Source organism: Pteropus vampyrus, unplaced genomic scaffold (assembly GCF_000151845.1).
Source record: "Pteropus vampyrus isolate Shadow unplaced genomic scaffold, Pvam_2.0 Scaffold491, whole genome shotgun sequence".
In the NCBI taxonomy this organism is placed as follows: Eukaryota; Metazoa; Chordata; class Mammalia; order Chiroptera; family Pteropodidae; genus Pteropus; species Pteropus vampyrus.
Genome location: NW_011889272.1, coordinates 86,531 through 95,327, shown reverse-complemented (window position 1 = coordinate 95,327; position 8,797 = coordinate 86,531). Strand labels below are relative to the sequence as shown.

The following is an 8,797-nucleotide window of genomic DNA, read 5'->3' as shown; positions in this document are numbered from 1 at the left end:
TTCTGCCCAGCCGTGCCTAGCCCTCCCTCCCCGCAAACAGGAAGGAAGCAAAGAAAATCAGCCAAGTAATGAATCCTGTGGTGTCCAGCAGTTACGCCGGCCAGGACGCGTGAATTATTTAAAACTGAAAATTAATTATTGAAGGAGAGCTCCCAAGACTCATCTGACCATGCAGCCATAGAGGAAACGGCAGGCCATCGGAACTCGGATGCGATAAAGCATGGGTCTGTGCCCTGATGCTGGTGGCTCCCGGAGGGGGTGAGCCCAAGATGCCGCTCCGGGCCTGGGGGTGGGGCACGGCTGGCCCCCCGCAGTGAGGTGCAGGCTTTAGAAGAGAAATGGTGGGTGCGTAAACGCGCAAACCATGTTAACATAAACGCCTCTCTCCCCGGGCAGACCAGGATGCTTCACTGTGTTTGGCTCATGTTCTCTGTAATCGTGGAGACTTAAGGAAGAAATAACTTTTAGATGAGGCTGCTTTAGAGGCTTGTGTCTCTCCGTATCGCTGGCCTGAGAGGAAGCTAGAAGGGACAGGACATTGGATTTTTCCAGGGAGAACTATTTGCCGGATGTGTGAATGAACGAATCCACCAGATCTCACACAGGGTTTCCCAGAAGCCAATATTTTTCCACCAAATTGTTTTTTTTTTTTTTAACTTTGTATTTTGGAATAAATATAGATTCGCAGGAAGTTGCAAGAATAATACAGAGATGTCTCTTGTTCCCATCACCCATTCTCCCCCAGCGGTGACATCTTATATAACTATAGGGCATTGTGAAACCAAGAAATGGACATAGGTATCATAGTATAAATTAGTGTAGAGTCTTCTTACCTACACGGTAGTAGCCACCAAACCCTGCACTGTTTCAAAATTGTATCCACGATTCTTTTGCCAGATGTTGCTACAGTGTCCTAGTCTTGGTATCATTTATTTCCTTGGACTCCTTGGGTTCTGCAGTGACTGTCTCCGGGGTTAGGATTTAATTGTACCAGGTGACATGAGCTTGCAGAGAGAGAGAGAGACAGAGACAGAGAGACAGAGAGACAGAGAGACAGAGAGACAGAGAGAAAAAGCTATAAACAGGAGACCTTAATTTTAGCCATTAAAGAATGGTCATTCTGCAATCTACCACATTCTAAGAATCTGGCTTTTTCCATGTGCTCACATCTCTACAGAAAAAGCATCATTTTTTTTTTCCTCCTAGTGATTACAGGGCAAATACTGTCGGTTTTGAAATCAGAGAAGTGAGAACGCTTTCTCTGAAAATGTAGCTGGGGGCGGGGAAACGAAGCAATTAGGTAGAGTAATCGCTGCCTTGAAAAACAAATTTCCTTGTGTTGACAGAATACTGGGAGAGAAAAGGGGACCCCCGTGTGTGTCCTCCTCATCTCTGCGTGCGTGTCCGAATACCAAGCGAGTCTTGGTAAAGTATGCACGCGCGAATTTTATTTTTAACAAACGCTATGCCAAGTATGCATCTGTGTCTCATCCCCTGTCTCTGAAATCATCGACTGTGACCTAAATAGCTGGGGACAGAGGCACGAGAAGAATTCCTCCGTCGGCAGGAAGATTGGAGTGCAAGAGACGTGGATGGCCAGGGGAGACGGGCTGTCTGGGTGGGGAGGTGCGGCCACGTGGCGTCCGCCTCCAAACACAGAGGACAGGCATGGATGGGGGCCCAAAGGCGACTCAGGGAGGAGCCCCTCAACGCGCTGACTTGGGAAATTAGTTTGCAAGAGCAGCTCGCTTTCGAAACTCGCTTCTTTAGGGTGCACGAGGGCAAACAGACACGACAAAGCCCCAAGTGGTGGGGAAAGTTCATTTCATACGATGAAGCTCACCTAGGGAGGAATCTCCGCGTGCTGTTAAAAAATTAATTATTAATTTTGTACGGTTTAATTTTGAAACTGGAGCGTGCAGGCCATTAAACCAACAGTGCCGAGCACCCCGCTCCGTCTCCCCCACGCCCTCCCCGCTCACCCCCACAAGCAAACACGTTCCATTCTTACCCCATTTTTCTGGAACGTGCCTCCACATTTCTAAATAACATGCTCGTACTTACGGTTCCTGATGCATTGATTTTAGTCATTTCCTCATCTTCTATTATGGTATTTGAGAATTTTGCTGGGTAACCACCCTAGTGCAACGACCCCCATCGCCTGAACTTAGATATCATCGGTTTCATCACTATAGACTTCAAATTATCGCGGCTTGGTGAGTTCTCCGGTGACCAAAGTGGTGAGTTGTGACGGCCTCGCCTTCCACGGAGAGCTCCGCACACATTCCAGAATTAAAACTTGTCTCGTGTCTTGCTCAGTTCTCCAAGAACGTATGACATTTATTTTCCAGTTGCTTTCCAATATCTGTCGACACATCCCCCGAATGCTCAGACACACTAAGTACCTTAACTGTCCCCACGTCTGCACCCGGAGCTCAAGAAATACACTCACTGGTTGGGTCTTGAAACCCAGCGATACTGCCCTGGACACTCGCCCCACCCCCATCCCCCACCCCCCCATCTCCTGAGTCACATCTGCCTCCTGGCTTCCCGGTTCTTCGTTCCATTCACTGCTTCGTGCTTCTGAAATACATTGTCCAGCAGCTTGAGAAGAGAATGCGCGTGCAAGACATCCACTGCCCGTCCTCCCGTGATAAGTGGTAAATGACCTGCTTTCTGCCCTTTTTGTTGTTAGAGAGAGAGAAATGTTTGCGCTGGAAATGTCGTCAGGATGGTCACGCCCCCCTCCCCCACTGTCCCTGCAGACCTGTGTGTCCCCTGAGGAGTCACCTGCCTTTGCATCCCTGTTCTTCAGAGGTGACCTGTCTTCCTTCGCAGGACCTGCCAGCCCCGTGATGTTCCCTAGACATGACACACCCATGCCAAAGTCGGTTTTCTACGAGGTCTACGAGCCGGGATTTAAAAGATAATAAAGAAAGACGTCACCTAATTCCAGGATGTTCTATTGAATCCGGTAGACCACGGACGTGAGCGTCGCAACCTGTAACGCATACAGAAGGACCGATGACGTGTGTCACGTGAAACTCGTCGTCGACGTCGGGTGTGTATCTGCGCACACAAAACGCACCCCGACTGGGACGTGATGTGTGTCCCGTGCTGCGTGGCACATGGAGTGGCGGCTGCCATGTCGCAGTGAGGTTCTAGAGTCCTCTCTTCGTGCCCACGATGCTCCTGGTCGTCATCTCTGCTCCGTTCTGGGCTCTGCTCAGAACCTGTCCAGAATCAAGCATCCTGGGCATCGGGGCTGGCATCCTGTCCTAGGATGCGGAGCCAGCCAGCCTTACTAGCAGGTGGCCCTCATGCCCCAGGTCCCATCAGGGCCCCCGCGTTGCTCCTGCCTCTGCTGCAGGCCTGGAACCCAACACCACCCGACACCCGACACCCGACACCCGACATCCAACATGCGACAGGAGGCTTCGGCACTTCCTGGGAAAGAACCCCCGACTCCTGGAAGGGGTGACTCTTAGGGCCTCATTGGGTACCAGGCAAGAAGGACCCGGAGGGTGAGACCCTGCCCTGACGGGTGTCAGGCTGGGAGAGGGATGGAGGGGCTCAGGGATGGAGGGACGAGCACAGGCCAGCTCTCATCTTCCTCCTGGGCCGTGGGGCCATCAAGGACTCCAAGTCCCCTTTGCTCACAGGCTCCCTCCCCACGCTCTCCTCCCCGCCTCCCCCGCTCCGTCTCCCTCTCTCCCTCCACATCTCTTTCTTCCTCTCTGTCTCTCCCCCTCTCTCTGTTTCTCTCCCCACCTCTGCCTTTCCTGCGTTTCCCCTCTCCACCTCCGCCCTGCCCCTCCCCAAGTCCCCATGGCAAGGGAGATCCACAGGTCCCCACCGTGCTGAAACAGAGCACAATCCCTCTACTCTCGCTTAGGTGATTAAAGATTCTCACTGCATCTGTCACCTTAAAATAACAGTGGAGAACACGCGTCCTTGTTTGGTGTCAAACATCCACGTAGCATTCGCCAGGAACCTTCCCCTGCTCCTAACCCTTCTGCAAACGGGGCCTCGTTTCCTCCTCCCTCCAGCCCTGAAGGAGGTGCTGGCTCCACCGCCGCTGCAGAGCTGGGAACGAATGCCAGGCCCAGAGGGCACGAGCGTGTCCCCTGTGGTGTCCCCAAACCCCATGCTCCCAGCCATTCGTGGTGGCCCCCAGGAAACTGGAAGTGGTCTTGTGCTCTACTGTGAGGTGTTCAACTCTGAACTTGACGCCCATGGGTGCCGAACCGAGCTGGGCAGAGGGGGTTGAAATCTGGAGTGGAGCCGGAGCTCAGACGAGGCCAGCGTCCTGAGGGCTGCCTGGGGCCTCCATCGTGACCGGAGGTGGGCGCTGAGACGGCCCCTCTCCCGTTCCACCCTGCACCTGGCTGCCCGCTTCGAGCCGCCCCGCAGGACCCCCACGTAAGCCGAGAGGACGCGGCTCACACCTGCTAATGCACGCGAGCCTCCCGCTTCCGAACACCCCACGTCCACTGCTGTCCCCGCTGTGTGTCAGCTATGAACACGTACTCTGCTGCGTCCCGTCTGCCCGCAGCGTTTGCCACACGTGGGTGAATGTCCAGTCCCTCATCTGCGTCCCACTATGAGCCATCCAGCTCCACTCTCGTGAGATCCAATGATTTTAGACTGCCCTACTTTGCCTTATGGGAGGGTCGTGACAGCAGCTGGGTGACACAGAGGCTTTGGTCTGTGAAAAAAAGTCTGGATAATCATTTTAACGAAGTCTGGATAATCATTTTAACGACGTCGACATGGCAGGAACTAGGTAAATCGGTTTTTCAGAGCACGGAGCTGCGATGACTATTTACCTACAGATCAACAGCTTGTGGTATTTTGTACGTGACACTTTATGTGTGTAATGATATCTCACCTTTGGTGTTCGGGACTGGTTAGTCGTCGCCTCCCTGGGTGTCCCCTTATTTATTGATCTATCTGTCCTGCGTTCTCACGTTTGCTTTTCCCCTGTCATGGTGTCCCCCGAGCCCCTCGCAGCCCGCCAGGAACGGCTACACGCAGCCCTTAAAATCCTAGGCGCCCTGCTTTGCAGAAATTCTGACCTACTCCATCCTTTGTCAAGCCCAGGTGGAGGTAAGGATTTCTGAATTTCGTAAAGATGGCGTCGACGGGACAAACAGACATTCCGAACTTGGAAGCAAGACATTTGAGAAAGACTCCAGCTTCTGCAGATGGACAGGGCCGGCGTCCTGTATTCAAGTCAGAGAAAAGCAACAGGACCTGGTGACTCTGCTCGTGAGCGACGAGCAGCCTGTGTGCCCGGCTCTGCAACTACCTTTGAGTGAATTATCAGGAAACGAATGAATATGGGAACGTGGTTTTTGAGTTTTAATGTGATATTCAATAACTATCTAGGATTAATGAGCTAATTCAGGACAACTGTTTTCGAAAGTCTATTCAAATATAGCCTTGGTAAATTAAACGGCACAGGTTCTTCTTGATTCTCGTTTTAACCAAATGAATGAATTATTTTTCATGCATTTAATAAATATTAGATAACTAGAAATTGGGTTTTCCCTTATCGTGGTACTGATATTTTCAGTATGTATCCCAAAATGTGACATTGGACGTTCCAGAGATACCTGAATTCTCGCATGGCAATTAGTTCCTCATTTCACTGGAGTTTTTATTTTTTTCACCTGAGCTCTCAAAAAAGCGCCATGCTCATGACGAATTACCCTCGTTGGTTCATTAAAGCAAGCCCTCACAGGACATCCTTAAGATGACAATTTAATAACCTAAACTGGGTTATGATATGTTGTGAACCACGATCCCAACGTCGATGTTTTAAAATATTAGAAATTCAGGACTTTTCTCTGAATTCACAGCAACCTCCCCAATAACCTGATCCGCTGGCATGTCACCTTTATTCCCAAGCTCTTCTTTTCATATCTGCACGGACGAGGAGGCCAAAGCCATCCCATCGTAATCACAAAGCGCCCCTAATGAACACCTTCCGGCAAGAGACGAAAATCACTCACTCCTGCGTAGTTACTGCACCCACCTGGGCAGGTCAGACTCAGCCCACCCTGGCACCCCGTAAGCGGTTGGGGCCGGGACAAACGCGGGCAGCAAAGGCGTGGCTAGACGCTCCCCCTCTTACAGAGGGTAAGGCCCTGGGGTCAGACTCCCCCTCACTCAGAACATTTATTCTACAGAAGCTCACGATTTTAAGATCACCAGGGGGCTGGAGGGTCCCAGATTTATCCATGGATGCTGCTCATTATCTCACGTACACAAGGCAGCCCCCACGACAAAGAATGACCCGGTCCACAACGTCAGTAGGGCTGAGGTCGAGAAACTCTGCCTCGACCCAAGATGGGGCTCAGCGGGAGTTGGGGCTCTGTGGGTGACGCTGTGCCCATAGAACGTAAACGAGCCCTTATGCACCTAAACACGTCCCACAGCACCCTGTGATGCTGATCCTTTTAGTCCATGAGCAAAGGACGCAGAACAGGGACATTCCAAAGATGAAGGGAAAAGGTGTCGGAAGGTTCTAGAAGGCAAGAGGCCGCCGATCGGACAGAGCAGATCCAGCAGAGAACATAAAGTTCTGAGCCGGTGGATTCGGCCGGTGGAGATGTCAGCCCTTGGGAGAAGCACGTGTCCCGGAAAGGAACGGTGACAGCTAGCAAGTGTATATTTGTGCCTGCGAAGTCTGTTAGTGGGACTAGACCTCGATGAAAGGTGGACTGGCAAAGGGGACGATCCGCAGTTGACTCCGGACAGCGTGGCCTCTCGGATGGCGGCTAGGGAACAGGACCGGCCGGGGCCAGTGGGAGGAAACGCTTCGATCGTGAACGAATTCGCAGCTCTGGGTCGATCGTCCGTTCTGACGGCATGAACTGCTTCTCTAAAAGGATGTGATGTTTACTTGCCTCCGATGCTTAGACGCGCAATACCCCAGTTCGGCAGAGCGTCCTCATGCACCAGGCTGGCTTCCAGCACCGTGCCTTGCGAGAGATTTGCTTGGAACACAAACACATATTTTCCCGTGATATTAATGGCCTCCAATGACGGCCGGTCCCAGGCCAGGCGACCAAAGCCCTCACGTGCACTCTGGCAGAGGCGTAGCGGCCGTGGTCCAGAGGCTTGCTCAGTCGCGTCGCGGTGATTTGCCGCAGCAATGGCTTTGGCGGCTGATGCGACCTGGAATGTCAGGCCCACGTGCGCCGTGGTTTCGTACGTGGTGTGGTGGGCGGCCAGGCAGTGAGGAAGGTTGCGGCAAACCACGGTGGCCTCTGTCCCCTAGCACAGGGGTTCCCTGTGAGGCAGAAGCGGCTGGAATGGGGCTTTCCGAGGTCCAGAAATCAGGGGCTGGGACAGGGAGTTTGCACGATGAGGAAGGCGCCCTCAAATGGAGGGAGACGATGCCTGTCTTGGGTAGAAGAAAGGCCCCCTAGGCTGTCCACGTCCTAATCGTCAGAGCCTGAGAATCTGTGGCCTCTCATGGCCAAAGGGACTTTGCTGAGGCGAGTGCGTGACCGATCTCGAGATGGGGCAATGACCCTGCATGGTCGGGGTGGGCCCTGCGTCATCACAAGGGTTCCTAGAAATGCCGAACAGGAGGGTCGGAGGAAGGGAAGGAGATGAGGGGGCAGCAGAGGTCAGAGTTCAGAGGTCAGAGCTGGTACTGGGAAGACGCAACGCGGCAGCCTCTGACGACGGGCCAGGAGCCAGGGCGGCCAGGCGGCCTCGCAAAGCTGGAAGGGACAAGAACACGGACTGTCCCCAAGAGCCTCAAGAAGGAACACAGCCCTGTGACCCCGTTTAGGCTGCTGACCTGCAGACTACCAGAGAATGAAGCCACTTAAGCTTCTGAGAATTCGTTACGGACGCCATAGAAACATAGGGACAGTGAGGACGGAGGGTGGGTGATGGACAGGGGGGAGGTGGCCCATGCCCGGGGGAAGTAGAGGGTGTCCTTCCTTCCTTCCCTCCGCCTCCCGCCCGCTTCCGTCCCCACGGCCACTGCGCTGACGTAGAGAGCTCAGAGGACGTGGCCATGTAGCTGACCCTCCAAGCCTCCCCTTGTGACCCCTTCTCTCCCATCACTTTCTCCTCTCGAACCCTCACTGTTCTCATTACTTGCTCCCCCCCCCTTTTTTTTTAAAGTAATTTATGTTTTGGTAAAATATATGTAATAAAATCAATTGTCTGTCTCTATGAATCTGCCGAGACCAGGTATTTCGTATAAGCGGAATCGTGCAATCTTCATCCTGTTGCCGGGGGCTTATTTCTCCGGCAACATGCTCTCTTAGGCTGAGCGCTACCCCATGGCCCGCTCAGAGCACGTGTTTTGTTTACCCGTCATCTGCGGGTAGACACTTGGGTGGCTTCTGCCCTTCTGCCGTGGTGACCAACGCCGCTGTGAGCGTTGGTGCGCGAGTGTGCGCTTGGGTTCCTACCTTGGCGTCTTTGGGATACGGGAAAGTGAATCATTGCAGCGCGTGGGACGTCGCCGTGTGACTTCTGGGGACAGCGAGGGCTGTTTTTCACGGTGGCTGCACCGGGTTCCGTTCCTGTGAGCAACACGGTAGGGTTCCCATTTCTCCACATCCTCACCGACACTTATTTTCTGTTTGCCGATTTGTCGGTTCCAATTATCACCTTCCTTGTCGGTGTGAATAGCACTCAGTCTTGATAGAAAGTCACAGCTGGGTACTGCACACAGCAGGGGAGCTGGGCGACGAGAAGCCTCCAGAATATTCCGGGACGTGAGTCTTCAACAGAAAGGGAGGGCGGGCAAGGGAGAATTTGA

At 53.1% G+C, this 8,797-nt stretch overlaps 1 long non-coding RNA gene across 2 annotated transcripts; it reads left to right on the top strand.

Moving 5' to 3' along the window:
* The first annotated feature begins 2,551 nt into the window (after positions 1-2,551).
* On the top strand, positions 2,552-5,458 carry LOC111732792. 2 transcript variants are annotated; one of them, XR_002777709.1, is made up of 3 exons: positions 2,552-2,660; positions 2,839-3,061; positions 4,345-5,458. It is a non-coding gene; the product is annotated as an uncharacterized LOC111732792 (long non-coding RNA). The 2 variants fall into 2 exon arrangements; XR_002777708.1 differs by having other exon boundaries at positions 4,050-5,458.
* The last annotated feature ends 3,339 nt before the right edge of the window (positions 5,459-8,797 follow it).